This window comes from Triturus cristatus, chromosome 2_2, assembly GCF_964204655.1.
Source record: "Triturus cristatus chromosome 2_2, aTriCri1.1, whole genome shotgun sequence".
NCBI classification, from domain to species: Eukaryota; Metazoa; Chordata; class Amphibia; order Caudata; family Salamandridae; genus Triturus; species Triturus cristatus.
In genome coordinates this window covers 59047980-59071489 of record NC_140582.1, presented here as the reverse complement: position 1 = coordinate 59071489, position 23510 = coordinate 59047980, and positions in this window count along the sequence as shown.

Here is a 23510-nt window from a genome sequence, read left to right as displayed (position 1 = left end):
AGTGCAAGTGGCAAAACAAGTGGCGACGCAAGTGGCAATCTGTGTGACAGCGAACACGGCGCAAAGTGCAACTGTATATGTACAGTGAAAGCTGGCTTTCACTGCCTCAGAGAGTCGCCAGCACCGGCACCCCCGCTGTCTTCCGCATTTATTGCTCAACCTCGCTCTACCGGCTCCTCATACCGGCACGGATCCCTCGAGACGCCTGGGACACTCCGACTTGCGATTCCAGCACGGTCGTGCTTCCCAACCGCTCGCCCTGACATTCGAACACCACGGGCCCTTGGACCTCTTACCGGCCCCCTAATTGATGACCCACTTGGCTCTTCCCCCGCGGTTGCACTCCTCCAGCACTTGTTCAAATTAACAACCTGGTCCTGAGGATGATCCTGATTGACAAGGATCGAAACGCCGTCGACTATTCAGCGCCACACCTTAGCGCATTGCTCCTTTGGTTCAACCAAATAACTGTATAATCTATTGAAAGCAATTTTTGAACCATTCTTCACTGTACATATACAGTTGCACTTTGCGCCGTGTTCGCTGTCACACACATTGCCACTTGCGTCGCCACTTGTTTTGCCACTTGCACTTTATAGCACCAAGTTCAATGTCGGGTTGTTTTTCTGCATTACCTTGCTCACAGTGCTGATACAACTGTCCCTGACTACATGTAAATATATGATGCCTTGTGCACTTCTTTAAATTCAATGACTAAGAGTTCTCCTTTTTCCGGTTTGCAATGGTCTTTGATATGCTCTGTCTAAACCGACTTTCTTAAATTACACCATTGGTGATATTGTTGTTCATTATCTACATGAGCATCAAAGCATACTTTCACCAAGCACTGCTGTGAAGACAGTCCAATCTGCAGCGAGGTTCATTGTTCTGCTGGACTTTTGGGTATTAGTCCACTCTCTGACCTTCTACCTTTTGGGAGGTACTCCTTGGGTATGTATTATAAAGGTGAGGAATCTATGGTTTGACGTGGCCATAACTTCTGGTAACGCCACTCAGAAATGCTGGCACTTCCCCTTGAAAGTAAGTATTGCAGCTCCCCCGCCCCCAATGGATTCCTTAGACGCTAAAATGGACGTGCTCCTCAAGGAGAATTTGGACCATTGACTCCACTCTCTCCATGATGGGCGCAAAGATGATGGACCTCGCGTCAGAGGTGAAATCTGATTTTAAAATATTTAGAGCTTGCCCCAGCACAGATATGTCTACTGCAGGAGACACATTTAAATTCAGTGGAATTTCAAGCACTTTTTTCAAAAATCCCTTGGGTACAGTGTTTTTGTGCTTCACAACAAGCAATAAACTCTCAGGGGGTAGCTATTGTTGTTAAAAAGGGGATTCCCTGTAAGATTAAGTCTGTCCAGACGGACCACTCAGGCAGATGGGTAACTGCCCTCCTGGACATAGGGGGAGCTGAAATAACATGTTCATCTTACTATGGCCCGAACCTGGATGATCCATCATATCTGGTTAAACTACAGGGAAGCCTAATTTCAGCAACCCCCCCGTTGATAGTGGGAAGTGACTTTAATATAAAGCTTGACCCTATAAAAGATAGCTCTAGGTTAAGTCATATTACAACAACTCCCAAATCACGTAGAGTTATGAATAACTTCATATTAAACTTGAATTTAGCTGACCTGTGGAGATTTAAGGAAGGAAACACCCAGGGATACACCTATTACAGTAAAAAATATGGGCACTCCTCACGGATCGACTACTTATTGGTGAATAAAGAAGCACTAAACAACGCTACTAGTATAACGATTAACCAACTCACCTATCAGACCACGCACCCCTATTAGCAGTCTATGTAGTATGTGCCAATCGTCCTCGGGCAAGATGGACACTGAAGAGAGCAATGCTAGCAGATGCTGAGATAATCCAATCTATAAGTAAGTCCTCTTTAGAATTTTTTTCCTTTAACCTGGGATCAACCTCCATTGACCAAGTATGGGACGCCTATAAGGCTAACTTGAGAGGCGTACTACAAGTACAAATAGGCTATAAGAACCGCCTAAAGACCCAAGAGCTGTATGCTCTTGAGGAGAAGATCAGTACTCTGGAGATGGAAAGGAGGAATGCCACAATTGGAGATATAGGGGAACTAGTTAGGATAAACGGCAATTTAGAGGAGGCCAGGAAAAATCTTGGAACTTTTTTAGATCAAAAATGCAAAGCACAATGGCAGGCCAGAAACATGGAGATGTTTGAATATGGAGAGAAAGCAGGGGCAATCCTGGCCTGGAAGGCCAGGCTAGATAGGGTAAAGAACGATATTAACGAACTTGTTATAGATAGCAGTGGAACTAAATCTAGCAATCCGGAGGAAATACAGCAGGCTTTAATAACATTATTCTCAGATTTGTATACAGAAGACCTTAAACACACACAAGACCAGATATCACAATGGTTAACAGATAAATCTTTACCAACCTTAACGGAGGCCTCTAGGGAAGCTCTGGATGCCCCTATCACTACAGAAGAGATATTGGTCCAAATAAAGCGCGCAAAAGAAAAAAAAGCCGCAGGGCTTGATGCCCTCCCTAACGAAGTATATAAAATATTGCAAGACGATCTTCTTCCCGTCCTACACAGGCTATTCAATTCAATATACTGTTCAAATGGGGCAATGCCTAGATCATGGAGCGAGGCCACGATAATGTTAATCTTAAAACCAGGGAAAGACCCTTTACTGGCAGACTCCTATAGTCCAATCTCCCTGCTAAATGCAGACTACAAAATATTTATGGGGATATTAGCAGGAAGATTGGCGAAACTGGCACCCAGCTTAATTAATTCCGATCAGAAGGGCCTTATACAGGGGAGGGTAACGCAAGATCAAACCCAACTGCTGATTGGCAATATCGACCTAGCGGAGGCTAGAACTGATCCATTGGCCGTGGTGGCAGTTGACGCCGCCAAGGCATTTGATCGTGTGTGTTGGAGATATCTTTGGGGTGTCTAAGAGGCATTGGGAATTGGTCCAGTCTTTGTGAGGACTATTAAGCATTGTTATTTAGGAGCTTCAGCTAGAATTCTTTTGAATGGCTCACTCACCTCTAGCTTTCCAATTCAGAGAGGGACCAGGCAGGGATGTCCCTTGTCTCCCCTCTTGTTTAACCTCTATATAGAGCCCTTAGCTCAAACAATTAGACTGGATAAAGCTATCATCCCATTTAGATCATTAGGATACGAATGCAAACTGGCACTCTATGCTGATGACGTGATAGTCTATACTAGCGATCCAGAACATACAGTCCCATACTTGGTCTCCATGCTGAGGGAATTTGGCAAGGTTTCAGGCTATAGTGTCAACTCAGACAAAACTGAAATAATGTGTTGGAACACCATTTACACGAGAGGCCCAATAAGCAAGGAGTTTAGGTACTTGGGTATTAAAATTGTTAAAGACCTAAATAAGATCCCTTCTTTAAACCTTGGGAAAATCGAAAAAGAAATAGACTATCTCTTCGCTAAATGGAAGAACCTCCCCTTGACAATATATGGTAGGGTTAACCTTGTCAAAATGTCTGTACTCCCTAAATTGACTTACGTATTCAATGCTATCCCCTTAACATTCCCTGGTAAAACTATAACCAAGATACAGGGTAAAATAGGTAGTTTTGTATGGGGTCATAAAAATGCCAGAATGTCATGGAAAAAGCTTAGGAGGAAGCTCCTTAAGGGAGGATTAGCCTTACCTGACAGAAACTGGTATCTGTTGGCCTTTCAGTTTAAAGGCATAAGAATGCTATTATCTCACCCCCAACAAACATCCTGGGGGAGAGTACTAGGAGAAATGGTAACTGCTGAAGGTGCCAACAGTCAAGATGGGTTTTTGTACAAATTTGGTACTCCAAGGTTTTTCAAAAAGGTTCGGTTAAAGGTTTTAAAATCAGCACTACAAACCTGGTATAATTTAAGGAGGATACGGGGAATTGGATATTTCTCGGATTTTGCTCCAATATGGGACTCGCCTGGGACACCGCCCTTTATGTGTGACAGTCTGGCGATCCCGATGAAAAATTCAGGTATGGAGCGATGGTTAGATCTGGTGGACTCAGAGGGTATTCTCCCGTGGGCAGTACTATCAGCCAAAATAGGCCCTACCTTTTCAAGGTTTAAATATCTTCAATTAAATAGCTGGTATGAGTCTGAAAAAGGGGATATAGGAGGAAACGGGGAAATAGAACAACTATTGCAAGATCCGTCCCCAAAGAAGAAGGAAGTAGCCTTATGGTATGCCCAAATTCAAGACGCGGAGGAAGCCAAGACCCCCTCCCCTATTTCAGTTTGGAATGACTCACCACTGGCCGCCCAAATTGAGGAACTACTCTATCCATCATTAAAGACACTGTATAAATACATAAAGCCTGCTTCCTTGAAAAAAAATCATTTTTATGTAATAAACAGGCTATACTATACTCCGGCTAAAATAGCCAAATTTGCTCCTACCCCGCCTCCAAGGTGTCCAAGATGTAGTCTCACAAATGCAAACGACATACATATTTTTTTTTAGTGTCCGGTGTTAACTGCATTTTGGAATGGAGTGGGGGAAGTGTTGACATCAATTTTGGAGGTGGATATAGTAGTAGATCTCTCTTTGGTGTTCTTTGGTAAAAATGATTCTACTGGCGGTGTACCTTCACAGAAACATATGGCCTTAATACTATATCTAATCATCTTGGCAAGGAGAGAAATATGTATCAAGTGGAAAGACAAAACTCCCCCTGGCAATGATGAGTGGCTCAGAGCCGCCTTTAAATCAGCACGATTAGATCAAGACACCGGAGTAGACAACCAACCCAGTACTTGGCTACCATTGACACGTTGGGCACAACAGAGATATTTGATCTGATGGAACAATGCAATATCCCCAAAAATGTTCCATTCCCCCATGGTCCAATGATTACACCAGTCCTCCAACACGGGAGGAAGGCCATGGGGCCTAGACAGAAACAGTGAGCCAAAGAGGCCCTCAGGATTCGAGAACAAAATCTGGCTTGTCAAATCTGTGGAAGTTTTTGGTGAAATGAGGACAAAAAATAAAAAAAAAAAAAGAAAAAAAAAAAAAGAGGTGAAATCTATCTGGCAGGGGATGTCCTCCTTACATACACATCTGTACAAGATTGTAGACTAGTTGATGTCGAAGCTCAGTACACTCGTCTACTGGACTGGGACTGGGAAATTGAATTCATGCAACATAAAGTTTCTGACCTAGAAGACTGAGCGTGGAGGGACAACTTCCGGATCTATGGGGTCTCAGAAGGAGCTGAAAAGACTGATGTGATGGCCCACCTAATGTCTGTGCTTCCTGATCTCCTTCATTTCCATGTACATGAACCGCTGGAATTCCAGCAAGCCCACCAAGTTAGGTCCTATTGAGCTTCCCAATCCAACACCCCGCGATGTATTAAAACCACTGTTCCCTCTTATATGTTTTTCCTTTGAGCAGCAATGAAGGTCCTCTGTGCTCTACAGCCAAGGCCATGTGTGCCTGCCCTTCCCTCATGTTGCTTGCCCACCTGCTCTTCTCCCACTTGTGTATATATATATATATATGTATATATATATATGTATATATATATATATATATATATATATCATTTTAAATTAAGTTAATTTATTCTTCTTATTTAGGGGAGACCTCCCCCCAACAGCCCCATCATTTTTTTGCTGAATAATATTTTTTTATCTTAATGGGAGGGAAAACCCAGATCCCCCCATTTTTAATTCCCTTTACCACCATATAAGCTTACCTACTCCTGAATCCTAAAGCCCTTAAGCCCTAAAAATACCCTTAGCACCCATACCAACCCCTAAACCCTACAAATAACCTTAAGACCCCTAACCTTACCCACCCCTAACCATAAAAATTCCCTTACGACAATTCACCCCTACTCCCCCTATAGCCTAAAAAACACCCTTACCGCCCTATACCCCTTCCCACCCCAAACCTTAAAAATACCCTTACCATCCTATGCCCCTACTCAGCCCTATAACCTAAAACACCCTTACCACCCTATACACCTACCCACCCCTAAACCTTAAAAATAACCTTACCATCCTATGCAACTATTCACCCCTATAGCCTAAAACACCCTTACCACCCTATGCCCCTACCCACCCTTAACCCTAAAAATCCCTTTACAATCCTATGCCTCAACTCACCCCTTGAGCCAGTAGGCCGTTACAGTTAGGACCTTGTTTCTCTTCAAAAAGCATTTTTTCTTTTGCTAATATCTTTGGCGCCGTTTGACGAATCTTTGTGAAATTTTCAAAACTAATGGGGCGCTCCGGTCAGGTCCTGTCTTGAAAGTTTCGGGGTTGAAAGTTTCGGGGTGATTACTCAAGTGGGGGCTAAGGAAAAAAGGAGTCCCAAAACGCGATTTCTCCATGTTAATTTCAATAGGAAACGTTTGTCGCAGCTACAGCCCGAACTGCTGAACAGAATTACACCAAATTTGGCAGAAATAATAGCTCTTGGTTCAGAGTGCACTCTTTGCTTTAAATGGTGTAAATCTGTTCAGTAGTTCCTGAGAAATACATACATAAAAAAATATTAGTATCTGGTGACCGCGGTGGATGAGCGAACCCTCCCAATCAGGAGCATGACTCTGATTGGCTGCCAAAACTTCAAACCAGGAAGTGTTGACAGCAATCTTGTGACTCGGTTCAACCGAAACAGTAAAAAAAAAAAAAGAAATGGCAGGGTGGATACCCGCTGACTCCTTAGGCCTGCTAAGGGGGTCCCATGGGGACCCCGAGGGCCAAATAAAGCATTTGAAAAAAAAAAATTCAATGGTATTCGCATAGGGTCCGCGAATCTCACCAAAAAAAAAAAATAAGTGCGGTCTCCAGTACTTTGTTTTCTTGAAGCCCCCAGGTGGGCCAGGTCCTGGGGACAATGCTCAATTATGATCCACCTCCACTGGGGCTATACTAATGATATGTGGGGGGCCACATGGCCCCCCGCAGCCCTAAGGACTACCACCTCCCCGGGGCTTTAATTAAATGAGCCCTTTTTTTAACATAAAATGCATGGGGTGGCTCTTGCCCGCCCCCACGCAGCCCTGGGGAACGCCACCTCCCAGGAGCTTTTTTAAATTAATGTGTTGGGGGGCTTATGCCCTCCCACACTGCCCCGGGGACCAGAACCTCCCCGGGTCAAACATAAATTAAGTGCGGACGTCCGTTGCTGCCCCCCGGGGACCACCTCCTCCCGGGGCTTTAAATCTTATGGGAGGGAGACCGCACGGCCCCCCTCCAGGAGCCCTCCATGGCCCTGGAGACCGCCACCCCCCAGGGCTGGCTCCAGCAATGTCCCGGAGTGCCCACCCCTGGGACATTGCAGTTTGCTATGGCAGGGCGGGAGCACTGCTCCGGCTCTGCTATAGTAAACTTCTGCTTCGCTTCATGGAAGCGAGAGCAGGAAAACTGCTCTCACTTTCATGATCTGAACCAGAATTGGTTTTGGCAAATGGAGCTGCATGTTAGCAGCTCCCTTTGTCCAAAAGCAATGTCGGCTCCCGCATGAGGCTGGGAGCCAGCAGGGACCGTGGGGGCATTGGGGCTCCCCCGCTGTCCCCAAAGAGAGGCCCCGGGATGGGGTCCCCAGGGTCCAAAATGGCCCGGGAGTGGGGCCAAACCCCTTTTTAATTATTTTTTTTAAAAATAAGGCCGGGCCCCGGGGGATGGGGTCCCCGGGGCCAAAATTGGCCTGGGGGGCCACGTGGCCCCCGCCAACATTTAAAAAAAAAGAAAAAAGGCTGCGCAGGCCCTGGGGATGTGGTCCCCAGGGCCAAAAGTGGCCCAGGGAAGGGGGTGCAATACAGCAACCCCCTTCCAAAAACTAAAATAAATCCATGGGACTGCGGCTGCCCGCGGATGCGGTTGATATTGACAACTGCAGGCGTCAGTGGGATACTCGACCATTAGGCGCAGGACCCTCACAGAAGTGGTTTGCAGGTATGAGGGATGACCGCAACCACTCGGTTCGGTGTGATGTACCAGTGAGGTGAAGACTGGTTTCCCCAGCAGCCCTGATGAAGTTGCCGTAAATAGGTTGGCAACGAAACATGCTGGCCTTTCGTCTCTGAAAATAGCCATACATACACCATTCTTTTAATCTAAGGACGCTCACAGCACCAAATAAAATTATGTTTCGCAAGTGAGTCGTACCTCATTTTAATTCTGAGAACTGAATTTCTCTTTTCACATTGAGGCCCAGTGGGTACTGAGTGACACAAGCACTTACAGTGCATCTATACACGTCTTTATTTTCCTTCTTTGGATTTCTCACCTCTGAGAAATGCAGACACACACTTTGTTCATTTATGGTCATGAAAGTCACCGATGAAGATAACATGGGCAAACTGGTGAGTACCAACCAGCCGCTCCCTTGGTGATGCTTACGTGCGGTACTTTCTGACCTTTCTCACATTTTTACTAATGTTGTCACTAATCTTTTGCGGTTTCCAATTTCCTTTTGACACTTGAATGTAATGTGGTGTATTGACGATTTTTTTGAAAGTGAACAGTTGGACTAATAGGTTATTGGTAATGAGTCCGTCCTATGAGGGAAGTGTAATGTCTTTAAAGACTCCCCTATGTCTTAAAATAAGATAATAAAGATAACTGTTCAGTACAAGTCGGGTCCTTTTGTGTTTATAAATTACTGAGTGGAGGGCAACCTGATTGTTTACCCCCTGGTGCTCCTTTAGTGTATTTAATTTGAGGGTCCTTAGGGGCCAACTAGCCTACCAGGTACCTCCAGTGAGCCCCACACAATGGGATTGCTGAGAGGTGGTAGGAGGCCACCCCCTTTTTACACCACTCTGCAAACACGCCTCTTGGCGCACCGCTGGTGGGGCGATGAGGTCCCCTTCTGTCCTGAGGACCTCAGAAAGCAAGGGGACTTCATCCCCCAACCAAGAGTGCGTCAGGATGCGCATTTGCAGGGTGGTGGAGAAAGGGTGTGTGGCCTGTGTCCACCTCTCAGCAATCCCACTGTGTGGGGCTTACCGGAGGTAACAGGTAGGCTTGTTGGCCCCCTAAGTACCTCCAGCAACGAAGGGGACTTCACTCCCCATCCAAGAGCGCACCAGGGAGCGTATTTGCAGAGTGATGGGCAAAGGGGGCATGGCCTGCTATGAGAATTTAGCAATCCTGCTGTGTGAGACTTACTGGAGGTAATAGGAGGGGTAGTTGGCCCCCAAAGATGTCCTTAGGGGCCAACCACCCCTCCTGTTACATCCAGTAAGTCCCACACAGTGGGATTGCTAAGAGGTCATTGGAGGCCACACACCCCTTTCTCTACCACTCTGCAAACGCCCCTCTTGGCACACTACTCGTTGGGGGATGAAGTCCACTTTACTCCTGAGCAAGTTTGGGGGCCAAGAACCCCTCCTGGTACCTCCTGAAAGTCCTACTCAGCGGAATTCCGGAGCGCTGGTCAGAGGCCCAGCCCCCTTTCTCCATCACTCTGCAAATGCGACTACTAGTTAATGAAGCATTTGCAATGTAATAGGTTTCGTATTTGCGAGAGTTAGAGCTATTGGCGTTGTAAAAGTAAACATTTTTTACTAATGTTTTTTGGAGTCGAGTGGATGTACGTTGTGTGTAGTGGAATTATGTGGTATGTTGTGCAGTGAAATTATGTGGATAGAAAGTATGAGGTATATAGAAAGTGCATATGAATTATGTAGATTGGGAATATGTGTTCTGGAGAGTGATTATGTGGTATGGTAGTCTGTGTTGTGGAGTGGTAACCTCAGGTTTAGTCTTCCTCGTTTCCATAGAAGCTAAACTATAAACTCAATGAGACAAAAAAAAGGAACAAGTGAGGAGCACTTCTGGACCTAGTCAGAGGTATAAACATGACCACTGGAATCATGCGACTGTTCGGCTGCACCGATATTTTCATAATTATACATTTTCCGCCTTTGCCACCTAATCCATCATCTGCTGCATAATCTGCAGATTTTAACAAAAAAAAACTTGTTTCTGGCTCAAACGTTAATAAAAATGTAGCAACAAGTGTTACAGCATGGTGGAAGGCCCTTTGCAAACCTGGAATGGTCACCTGTTACTTATTGCTAAATGTGGGTGTTAAATTGGTACTAATGGTGCTGAAATCACTCTTGCTTCTTTCTGCACCTCTCTTGCCTCTTTCTTCACCTCTCTTGCTTCTTTCTACATCTCTCTCGCCTCTTTCTGCACCCCTCTTCTGTCTTTCTGCACCTTTCTTACATCTTTCCGCACCCTTGTTCCCTCTTTCTGCACTTCTCTTGCCTCTTGCTGCACCTCTGTTGCCTCTTTCTGCACTCATCTTCCCTCTTTCTGCACCTCTCTTGCCTCTTTCTGCACCTCTGTTGCATCTTTCTGCACCCCTCTTCCCTCTTTCTGCACCTTTCTTGCCTCTTTCCACACCCTTGTTCCCTCTTTCTGCACTTCTCTTGCCTCTTTCTGCACCTCTGTTGCCTCTTTCTGCACTCATCTTCCCTCTTTCTGCACCTCTCTTGTCTCTTTGTGCACCTCTCTTGTCTCTTTGTGCACCTCTCGTCTCTTTCTGTGCCTGTTGCTTCTTTCTGCACTTCTCCTTTCTTCTTTCTGCACCTCTCTTATCTCTTTCTGTACCTCTATTGCTTCTTTTTGCCCCTCTCTTTGTTCTTTCTGCACCTCTCTTGCCTCTTTCTGTACTCCTGTTGCCTATTCTGCACCTCTATTGCTTCTTTCTGCACATTTCTTACTCATCATCATCATCATTGGTCTTTATTCGATTTAGAAAAAAAATTATAAAAGACACAAACATAAATCCAGACATAACATATAAAATCCATTAAAACTTTAGAAACCATCAATAAATACGTTAAGAAGTTTTAAAAAAGCATTAAACAGGTCAAGATAACATCAAAATTACTAATACGTGATTAATAAACCCCCGTCAACTACAGAATTATGGAGAATCAGTTGATGTAATTTCACACTGTGTTGCAACAATTTGGGCTGGATGGAGGGGATGTTTCTGGTGTTTACCACAGGCTTGCGCCCTTAGGGTCCATGCCCAAACCAAAAATTTAGCTATTGGTATAGAAACAGTTGGCGAAGTGCTAGTGCATAAAATTCTTAAGGCAACAGCACTGCTCCTTGTGCCCAAATTTCTACATAGAGGTGTCAACCACACTCGTCTGGGAGTGACTAATACAGGGCAAACAAACAGGAAATGGGCAATAGATTCTGTCTGTAACCCACAATCAGGGCAAATTTCCTCTCGAGGACTAGACCACCTGCCTGTAAGAGATTTGAGTGGTAAGGAACCTGCTCTAAGCTGGAAGTAGAGCTTCCTGTCTCTGGGTTTCGTGATCAAGTCCCAATATAGCTCAAGGACGGGCGTGGTCTTCACCTCTAGGTAGCGACCAGCCATCCCATTGGAGTTTGCTCTGCTCCATACCTGGTGGTCAACTCGTTCCCAATAAATGGCTTTTATAGTTTTCTTAGAGGGAAACTGTGCAGTTGCAGGGTCGCTCCATAACCCCGCCATGCCCAAAACTGTCAAGGTCTGACGGAGCTGCCTCAACCAGTCAATCTTGTGGAAAACGTCTAGATCTATGACATCCATAAGCCCTTTGGCATACAGGGAGAGCTCGGGAGTAGTCCAGAGCCTTCGCCAGTACAAAACCGGGCGAAGTCTGGCAATGTCCACGATGGCCTTCCTACCAAGCTCATACCTTACAGGAACCATAGGGGAGCTCTGGGGGAGGCCTGTTATACTACGGAGGAATGAATTTTCGGCTGAAGTTAAAGGAACCAGCCGGTTGAACCCCCATAGTTCCGCCCCGTATAAAGCTGAACCTTGGGCCTTTGCCTCATAGACTTGGAGCACAGGTTTTATGGGCCTGGTAAAAGATGTTTTGTGCTCTCTAGTTAGTGTTCCCGAGATTTGCCTAAGCTTCAGGGCGGCTACCTCTATATGCTTGTCCCATTTGTTACTACTGGTTATGTGTATGCCCAGATAAACAAAGTTGGAGACCATTTCAATTGGTTGCCCATCCAAAAAGAACTTTCTCCCTCCAAAGCTTGAATGCGGATTAAAAGCCATGAGTTTCGTCTTGGCCACGTTTACCTCCAAACCATGACCAAGGCAAAAATCCTCAAAGACTAACAAAGCTCTTTGTAAGCCACTTGGGGTTTTTGATACTATTAGCGTATCATCCGCAAACATTAATATCGGAGTAGTAACTCCAGCAAGCTTCGGAGCATCAGTGGTAGCACTAAGCATAGATTGAGCTATCCCATTAATGTATAGGGAAAAGAGCGTAGGAGCCATGGTGCAGCCTTGCCGCACACCCCGTTCAACCGGGAACTCTGGGGTAACTTCACCCGCTCCTCCCCACTGGATTTTAGCAAAATTAGCCTCATGGAGCCTCTTTATCAGGGTCAAAATTTCTGCGGGGAGCCCTAGTTTATCAAGGACTGCCCACAACCGATGGCGAGGCACCAGGTCAAAGGCAGCTCTCAAGTCCACAAAGGCTACATAGAGACTGCCTTTCCCCAGAATAACTACTTTCCAGTGGAGTTGCACGAAACGAAAAACCTGGTCCAATGTGCTGGTTGATTTACGAAAACCAGCTTGGAAGGGAGACAGAATCGTGTTATCTTCAGCCCACACTAAAAGCTGGTTCAGTATCATCCTCCCTATGATCTTCTGGATTGTATCGATCAGGCTGATTGGTCTGTAGTTCCCAGGGAGGGTTCTGTCACCCTTTTTAAACACGGGAATTATGACAGCCCCCCCCCAGGATTTAGGAACTGGGGCGCCTACAGCGATAGCATTTGCCAGAAGGGTAATGTATTTACTCCAGGACTTTTTGTTGTGGAGGAAGAGATCAGATGGAATCCCATCAAGTCCTGGTGCTCGTCCAGCAGCTACGGATCCCAAAGCCATTAATGCATCTTTAGTACTGAAAGGACCACTAGAGAAAAAAACAAGGGATTTCTCACATGTGGGGATTGTCTGAGGGTCACATGCGTATTGGGGTCTGAAATAGTTAACCCATTCTTCTTGTGAAACATGGTTTAAGGGTCTGTCAGGTAGCCCACCCCTGCCCCACTTGATGATATTCCAAAATAGTCGCGTGTCCCTACCATCACTAGCATCCTTTAGGTCGGACCAATAGAGCTCGTCCCAATTCTTTTTAGCCAGACCTATGCATTTTTTATATAGATGGCGGGCTTCCCTTATGTAATTAATACTGCCACTGGAAAGGGCTGTGACTGGATTAGTTCTGGCTTTCTTGCAATCATTATCATACCAGCGTAAACGCTTTGGGGGGGGTCTTTTACCTTTCCTAACTGGTTTAAGGAAAAACCGACGTAATCCCTCAAAGAACGTTTCGTGGAGACCTGTGATTGGCGAGATACCTGGGTCAATGATCCTGCGGCTCTCGATCTCCAGTATAACTTTAGACAGCAGATTGTCAATGCTATCAATTGCCTTTTCGTTAGACTTAACCACACTCCACTTAAGCCTACGCATATCGTTAGAGGGGAATACTTCAGGTAGCGTGGAATTCACCTCTGCTGCATTGGTGTTACCATTCTTCCACCAATGATGCGTTACACATAGAGGGTTATGGTCACTTTCTGGTCTAAGTTCAACTACCATATCTTTTACAAATTGCCATAACCTCGTACTACAAAGGACGTAGTCAATTCTACTCCTGTGGCGGCCATTGTCAAAGGTGTTGGCCCCTTCCTTGTCCCCCAGGGTTCTTCCATTCAATGCCCTCAGGCCTCTTTCATAACAGAGGGCGTTAACCTGCACTGCAACCTCTGACCAACGTTTAATTGGGTCCATGTCGAGTCAAGGGATACCCCATAGCTGGTCTTCCTCGGGGTCAAATCCCCAACAAGAATCTGGGTTTAAAAGTGGTTCGAAAGTTACATTCAGATCCCCCGCGGCTAGCACTCCCCTCTCACATGAGTGCTGAGCAATAAGGGAATCCAATGTAACCAAAGTCCGGGACCTTGTCCCGTTGGTCCCTCTCAGATACAGATTATAAATATCTACATCACCCACTGGACCCAGGGATAATCTGACTAATTGAATATCGGGGGACCCTGTATGGATCTCATTGGCCACCAAGGATAATTCTTGGCGAACCCACATTGTTAAGCCGCCCATAGGACGCCCTTTGGGTCCCTTGGATGCGGGAACGTGAAAGTTCAAGAAACCCGGGAGAAGCTGAGGCTCACAGGACCAAGTCTCCTGAAAGAGGCAGACATCAAAGTTACCAATAAATTGAACCCTCTCTGGGGAGTCAATTTTTGTCTTCAGGCCGGCAACATTCCACGAAATCATTAAGCCCACCCCTGCTCCTGACAGATTGATCTGATGGATAGTGTTAGAGCTTCCATCGTGATAATTTAAATGCTCTAGATGCGTTTGCGAGGAGGAGGGCCTGGCTAGATTTGACGTCCCGGGGGGGGGGGGGGGGATGGGAAATCAGCTTCATCCCTTCTAGCCATGGGCACAACTCCAGCTACCGTGACATCCCTTAAGGTCTGGGATTCCGGTCAGTCGGAATAGTCTAAATTGCAATTAGGATTGTAATAATCGGGATGGGGAATGATGATCTCTGGCCACATTCTCGGCTCACCCCAATATTGGGTAGATCTTTCAGCCTGGTAGATGGCTGAGTTATAAAAATAACCCAGGTCATGCACCCCTATCCCCGGCTGATCCCCAGAAAGTGAGTCATCACAGATGAAGCGCACTATGCGTCTATCTTGGAAGTTAACAACTATAGAATCACCCTCAACATCTTTTGGTCTTGTTCCGACCCAGCAGACCCTTCTGGCAAATAAGATTTTCCCATTCAAACCAGCAGGGATGGGTCTGTTTTTATTTAACCAGAAGGTCACTTTGTTTTTAAGTTCAAGGTAAGATTCAGACTTGCCATCTTTTAATTCCGGGACGCCAGTTAATACTGCTAGATAAGGAAGAGAAGCTGGCGGAAGATAGATATGAGCATTTGGAGATTTCGCAGGATTGATATAAGTAGTACTGCTTGAACCGTCCTTCGTACCCTTATTTACCCTATTAAGGTCCTCCCTGATATCATTACCCCCAGATTTACTTCTAGTAAGACCTGTCCGTAGGTTAGTGTGGCTAGCATTAGCCGGAACAATAGGTGGGTCAGTCCCTGGTCTGTCTCTGGTGGTTGCAACAGGGTCAACAACAGGGATAGCTGTAGTGATTGTTGAGGGTGCTGCCATAGCTATTTGGTTAGAATTAGAATTAACTCTCTCTCGTGTTGCAAGTTTGATGATGTTTTTTAGAGAGCAAAAATTATCAAGCATCGTCTGCTCAAAACGTTCAACTTTTGTGTTAATCAGTTTAACCCTCTCAATCAGGGGGAGTAGTAGTGAACGCACCATCTGTTCAATTTGGCTAATCATCTCATCAGATTGTAGCTGATCAGGGGATTTCTTCTTGCCCACCCCATTAGTTTCAGAGTCCCTCACAGATGAAGTGCAAGGAACATTATTTGGAATGTCAATTTTTTTGGAGAGTTTCGGCTGCCTCCCACCTTGGGTATCCCCGGCTCTTTTCCTGTTAGGATTAGTCATGCCTTTAGTTTTCTTACTAGCCCATGTCTGAGGATAAATTACTTCATTTCTTACTCTTTCTGCACCTCTATTGTTTGTTTCTGCAATTCTCTTGCTTTTGTCTGTACTACTCTCACCTGTTTCTATATTCAAGTGGGAAGTGCAAGCTGTCAAGTTTAAAGGTCTGCGTGCTCTCGTGACTAAGGTATATGTCTACTTGTACATGTATTCTCACATGTGTTATGCATCTGAAGATATTAGCTTAACAAGCGGATAGCTTCTATGCTCTGTCATTCGGTTGCACAGGCAGACATGTTTATGTATATAGGTGTTATAGAGCCCCTCAAATATACTATTGAATACCCATGTGCCCTGTATTATGAGCAGAAAGAAATACATACACCCTTTTGTACACATATTTACAGAGTATGCTGTTTGAAACACAGATATTCAAGTATTTGTATGTTTATTTTTATGCCACTTGGTAAAAGCACAGACACACGCATGCATACATTCACAAACTTGGTCAGACTTACAACAGTGAAATAGTTAGGATTGCTGTTTTACATTTGGTAGGCCTAACATTCTGAGCAGTCCATATAGTGAACCCTCAACGAAAAGTGAGATTTGAGACATCTTGGGAGATGAATTGGTGATTAGGCTACTTTGTATGAGTTTGTGGAAAAGTACAGTCAAAGTAGGCCTCTTCTGCATCTCTATTGCTTCTTTCTGCACTTCTCTTGCTTTTTTCTCCACCTTTCTTCCTCTTTCAGGACTTCTGTTGCCTCTATGCATTTTTCATGCTTTTTCTGCACCTTTCTTCCTCTTTCTGCACCTCTCTTCCCTCTTTCTGTATTTCTCTTGCTTCTTTCTGTGCCTTTCTTCCTCTATCTGTACATGTTCTACCTATGTAGGCATAATTAGAAATTAGCATTTAAAAAACAATTCACTGAAAAAAACACAGGTTTCAGGGACGTTATAGTTAGGAATTAGCATTAAAAAAACCTTGGACGTTATAGTTAGGTTGACATTTCACTCGTACAAAACCAGCGAAATTCAGCCATTATAGTTAGCTGAGCTAACTATAACTTGCACCCCTGCAATGCACTGCTGATGATGTCACATATTACATCACTCATAGCGTGTTTTTAAGGTATGGAGCACTCCATGTATTTGTGTTTACTGTAGGTAGTGCTTGTGATAATATCAGGGAGATCAACAGTAAAATCCTGCCCTCCAGGCCATGAAACGGGCCACAAACAGGTAACAATTAAGGCTGGTAAGACCAGCCCGATGGCCCTACAGACCAGTGAACCTGTGTCTCCCCTGAAGCCTGTTGACATGTTAATGCACTTAACATCTCCTCATGTCCTTTCAAACAAAGGGACACAGCAAAAGGGCTTATAAGGTGTTAAATGCAGAAGCATATTTTATTTATTTATTTGAGAGTGGCCTCATCACACTGCCAGCCTCAGAAGTACCATCAAAGTACAGATGGGACCCCAGCAGGATCTCTTTTTTACTGGATTCCCCTTTTGCAGCACACGCATGAAGAGAAGACTTCCTTCCACGCTGCTGCATTCTTTTTAAATGAGCAGCTGTGGAAGTCTTTCTCTCCGTGCCCCTAATCTGATGTGCGCTCCTGCAGGTGGCATACCTTGACCTGACGGTCTATGTAGAAAATGAGAAATTGCAAACTACATTGTTTCGGAAGCCGACTGCAGAAAACAGTATTTTACACGCAGGTAGCTTTCATCCTCGAAGTGTAATAAACAGTATTCCTTATGGAGAACTTCTACGAATTAAACAAAATTGTTCTACATAAGAGGAGTACAAAAAGGCGAAAGGTCTAGCCCTCAGTAGATTCAGAGAAAGGGGTTACTCTGAAGGGACAAAAAGACAAATAAAACACAAAGGCAACAATTGCTATTAGAGAAAGACAAAACTTCTGAAGGGAATCAGGAACAGCAGAAAATACGCATGATCACTGATTACACTGTTAATTCCTCAGAAGTGTATCAAATATTCTGTAGAAATTGGTGTATCCTCAAAAAAGATCATGTGATAGGCTTACATCTCCCACATTCTCCCCTTATCACATATGGGAGAGGTCCTTCTTTAAAAGATCATCTGGTAAGAAGTCATTTTGTGAAAGGAGGAAGAAAAAAAGATATGGTCACAGGCTTTTATCCATGTATGTGATGCAAAGCATGCAAAAATAGTCAAAAAGTTTGTGAATTTCAAATACCTGGCAGGAAAACTAAAAGAAAAAAAAACAAATTGCTCAACTGCAATTCTGAATTTACTGTATATTGCCTCGCATGTCCATGCAAAAAGCAATATGTGGGAAGCACCATACACCCAGCCAAAAAAAGAGTGCTTGAGCATATACAGGCAATTAAAAATAAGGACCACACATACCCAGTGGCCCGTCATTTTGAAGAAAAACACAAAAGCAACTGCAATCTGCTCAAGTACTTCAGCATCAATCAGGTGCCCAATGAAGAAAGAGGAGGATACAGAACTAAAAAGTTGAGGGTTCTAGAATCTAAATATATAATTGAGCTACAAACAATAAATCCAAAAGGATTAAATAATGAGGAAGAACTGTGGATACACATAGGATAAATTGTAACCCAGAGTAATTCCCTTCACCTCCACTTTCCCATTATCTTGGGCGAGATAACATAAAATATGGTAGATCCAATGTATGCCCCTTCCCTCAAATTTTAGCAAATCCACTAGAATGAAAGAGCATTCATGTTGCTTGAATGAAATTCATTTATTAATCTCTTGATCCAGAGCCCATTCAGGGCGCAGTTATGTGAATGACAGCAAACTTTATTAAATTAAAATAAATTAGTGGCAGAATGAAAAATATTGATGACGTTTTTATCATGGATGCAATGCAAGGAAATTCCTGGAATTATTGTGTATTTAATTAAATGAATCATGTTAAATGGGGTTGTTATAAGGAATAACAGTTTTACTTGCATGAGTGTTAACCATTCTAAGATGGCTGCTACGGAAATACACATTTTGTTTTGCTGTTTAGCCCTTTCTACATTTTAATGCCTGAGGAAAGCAATGAACTGCCCCTGTGCTCTTTTGTTTAAAATTGATGAAAAAAATGAAGCTACACTGACATTGAGGAAGGTGATCATGCCGAAACACGTCTGTCCAGTGTTTTATTGACATGTTGGCAATAAAGAGAAAATAATTACCAGCTCCTGGTGTGCACTTCATTTTTTAGGTCTCGCCTGACTCAGGGCATGCGCTGGTCTGACGAGACATTTAGTAGGTGGGTTTGAAAAGTGCTACCCACATTTTTGTGCTGGCTACAAGCGTCAGTGCACGATGGTGTGCATGCGCACAGCTGCTCCCCGCATTTCCCCCTCCCTTCTCACCCAGCCATCCTGCGCCAGCCTTGAGCACCATACCCCTCCCCCCGCTGCTGCGCGAGCATCCCACCGCGATCCCTTTCGCTTTCCGAGTGATCGCGATCACGATGACTTTCGCTTTTACGGCCGCGTGGCGTTACTATTACTGCCGCGCAGCCAATGCTTGTTTAATAGCGTATTTATTTTCTGAACACTCCGGATAGCATTTTATTTGACACACACCAGCCTTTTCCTAAAACAATGCATCGCCTTTCAGAATACACTATCTTTATGTCTGCTGTATCCACGGTTCCCCCATGCAAAGTCTAAATGTTTTAATTAAATGATAAAAAATCAGTGAAACTTGACTCTGCGCCTTGCCGAGCAGAGTCTCCCTCCCCGGGCTCTGCCGCGGGCTTGTAATGCCCGCGCCTGTACTGAGTGATGGCTCTTGGTACTGCCCTGTTGACATTCAGGTTAACTATTGCCCTGCTTGTGGGGTGGGGGTCTGTGCTACCCTCCCTTCCCCCGCTCCCCCTTTCTTTAAGTACATTTTTATGGTTTTCCACAGCATGCGCGGGGCCTCAAAGGCATCAGAGCACTGTACAACAATTAGCATTTTTTATTTACCGAAACAATTCATTGTTAAAGGGAGCAAGATCACAGTAATCGATATATATGCAGTGTTTCTTTACAGCAAAACGCATATAGCAGTCTTTTGGCCAAAAAACCTCCAGCAAAGAACTGTGCAGTGTGCACATTAGTGTACAGGCCAGGGCTGTTTCTTATGTATAGTCCTATGCTGTAAAGTGTGCCTGTAAGACACCCACAAGCAGGTGGGTTGGTAACCTGGACAGTATATGTGCAACTGCACCGTGCAATAAATATCACATTTATTTCGGCAGTGGCGTGGCAGTGAGTCACGCAGCTCTTTCTTTACACCAAGAAATGAAATGAGTGCAATATCGTGATTCCCGCACGTGCTCATGTTTTTAAATAGATCTACGTCACTGTTAGGTTTGTCTGACCCATGGATATTTGGGGTCCTTGTTGTAGTGCTGCATTCCACAATGAGGTTGCTTCAGAGCACTGTGGGGTGCATGCTTGCAGTGCAGGGTTACAGTCTTACGGCTATTGCCTACAGATGAACCATGAGATAAAACACAGTACAACGGTCTACGCTCAAACGTTCTTTGTATTAACTGTGGTATCGGGTCCCTCACTCAGGGTCATTGTTTTTAAAGTAAATATAATATAAGACGCACATTATTTAATGTTAAGGATCTTCCATTCTTTGCGAAATTCTTTTATTCCATGTTGGTATATTTAATGTGATAGACCTATACATGGATGTGCATGACCTCACATGCCTTGGAATATGTAATGTTTTGGGGTATATTAAATATGACGTAGTTAACAATTACAGTGCCTGACGTCATATACTTTAAAAGATTGTAATTAAGTTGTCCAGCTGTGGAAAAGCAAACGTTAATGGTCTGAGTCAAACATTTTATCGTTCCTTTCAGATTTGTTGGAAGTGATGCATCTCCTTGGCCTGACTTCGACTTAGGTCCCTGGCTCTATATGTGCCACTCAGCACTTGTTTTCTCCTGTCCCCTTCGCTGCCCTCGTGATTCTGTGCCTTTTTCTCCTTCTGTCCCCTTCACTGCCCCTGTGATTCTGTGCCTTTCTCCTTCTGTCCCCTTCGCTGCCCCGTGACACAACCGCACACACAAGCACGCATACACAACCACACACACACACAAACACACACACACAACCACACAAAAACAACCACAAGCACACAGACACAACCACACACACAACCACAACACATACAACCACAACCACACACACAACCACAACACACACAACCACACACACAACCACACACACACCCACAACCACACACACACACAACCGCACACACACACAACAACCACACACACAACCACACACACACCCACAACCACACACACACAGTCAGTCAGTCAGTCAAAACCACTTTAATCGATTAATTAAAATCACATCACAATACTACAGATAATTAATTGGACACAAAGACAATATAATAACAAAATAGTAAAAATGTATCCCAACAAATACATATATCACTAAGATAATGAGGTAAGTTGTAGATCAAATTTTTTCCGTGCCCGAGCTGCAGCAACTAAAAAGTTAGCAATATTAAAAATGATCCAAGGGCAATTTAATAGTTGCAAGTACATCAAAGCAGGTTTTACTTGATAAAAGCCTCTCCCTTGCAACAATGGTATGATGTACTTCTTTCTGCTTTCATCATAATGTTTACAGAAAAAGATAAAGTTCACAGTGTCTTGGAGTGAGCAACCATCACAGTTACACAAAGCAGCATCCACGGGTTTACTCCATCCTTGAAAGCTCCCTAAAACAAAGTGAATCAAGTTAAAACGGAATCTGGTCAACAACCAACAATGATAGTGGTTCCTGACCAGCTTAAGGTAGGGCTCAATCTGGGGAGAGGTTATTGATGAGCCCTAACCGAGGTCTTTGTAAGCTCCTCTTGCGACCTTAAGTTTAAAAACTGAACTTTAACCCAGCCAATATCCCCCTTAGTAATTGTTTCTGGGTTCTCATAAATCTCAGGACGCCCTAGCTTATAAAACATTTTCTTGATATACAAGAGCCAAGGGATATCGGCCATTCTATCTAAACCAGTGCAATCTTTTAAAATCAATCTGTTAACCCCTTCAGCGCTGCGCGGATTCCCCCGCGGTGCTGAAGGGTTCTAGCGCGGGCGGGGCCATGACGGAACGGTTCCGTCATGAGCACAGCTCAACCGATGCTCATGACGGAACCGTTCCGTCATGAGCATCGAAGGGGTTAAGGGAAAGTTCAGGATTCAACCGTGTTTTCAACCAGAATGTTAAGGGAGCCAAACTGATATGATCAGAGACAAAACCCATCCCCAGTTCTTGGTGTATTGAAAAAGTTGGAGATGATTGGGGGATAGAGAGAATTGAGCGAAAAAATTTGTTTTCTGCCACACACTCACACAACCGCACACACAAACCGCACACACACAACCACACACAACCACATACACACAACCACATACACACAACCACACACACAACCACACACACAACCACACCGTCAGTGCACACTTTCACCAGGCACAGACACCATCAGTTGTCAGTGCACAATTTCTACAGGCACAAACACCACCAGCCGTCAGTGCACGCTTTCACCAGGCACACTCCACTGGACGTCAGTGCACGCTTTCACCAGGCACACACAAACCACCAGTCATCTGTGCACGCTTTCACCAGGCACACACACACCACCAGCCATCAGTGCACGCTTTCACCAGGCACACACCACCAGCCGTCAGTGCACGCTTTCACCAGGCACACACACCACCAACCATCAGTGCACGCTTCCACCAGGCACACACACCACCAGCCGGCAGTGCATACTTCCACCAGACACACACACCACCAGCCATCAGTACACAATTTCTACAGGCACACACACCACCAGCCATCAGTGCACACATCAATTGTTAACGCATTCACAATTAACTATTGTAGCAATCGCAATATGGCGCACTTTACTTTTACACATATTCATCTAAAGCGCAGCATGCCACCATTGCTACAAAAGTAAATACACATTTGTTTTACCTACAATTTATAGACTTTTGTTGAAATTGGTGTTGCAATATTTAGCAATGCCAATGGCTCAAACTTAATTAATGCGAGACCTATTGCATTGCAAATGCTTGTTTGTGGTTGTGACGGGACCATCGACATGGAATAAATATATATATTTAGTGATGAAACATCTTTGAAGATCCTGATAGATGTGCCTTTTCAAACTGAATGTTCTTGTTCACAGGCAGGGCGGCTGCACACATACAAGAAAACTTCTGCTGATTGACACCTGAATTTATTCACCTCCATTAGGTCACAAGATAAGGCAAAGCATTATGGTAGCAGTAGTTTCACAATTGTGTCACTCTCCATGTCACTCTGTGCACACATTTGTAAATAAATTTGCAGTACCGTCCTCAATTAAACGTTTATACCCAGCCATTAGTGGGCTCTTTCAAAGCGTTCATTTCCGTCGCTCAAGTGTAAAGCCAGCTGTTGGTCTGATCGGAGCCTCGTATTCACAAAGTCCCTGGCCCGCGTGTAGTAGCGCGGTGGTGCATTCTCACGGCTGGACCGCCGTGCATAAATTATACCTTTCCACAAGTGCCCAAAAGCTTTAGGACACACTCACCAACTCATACGGCAGCAGCGTGATGAAACATCTTTGAAGATCCTGATAGATGAGCCTTACGCATTTCAAACTGAATGTTCTTGTTCACAGGCACCCTTTAATTTAAATGAGCCCCCTGGTGGGTAATGTTCCGGGCCAATCCTATCATTATATTGTGGGGTCTCTGCAGCACTGGGGACCTCAATCTCATATGTAAATTAGGTGCAGGAGGGCACAGAGACGTTTCGCAGC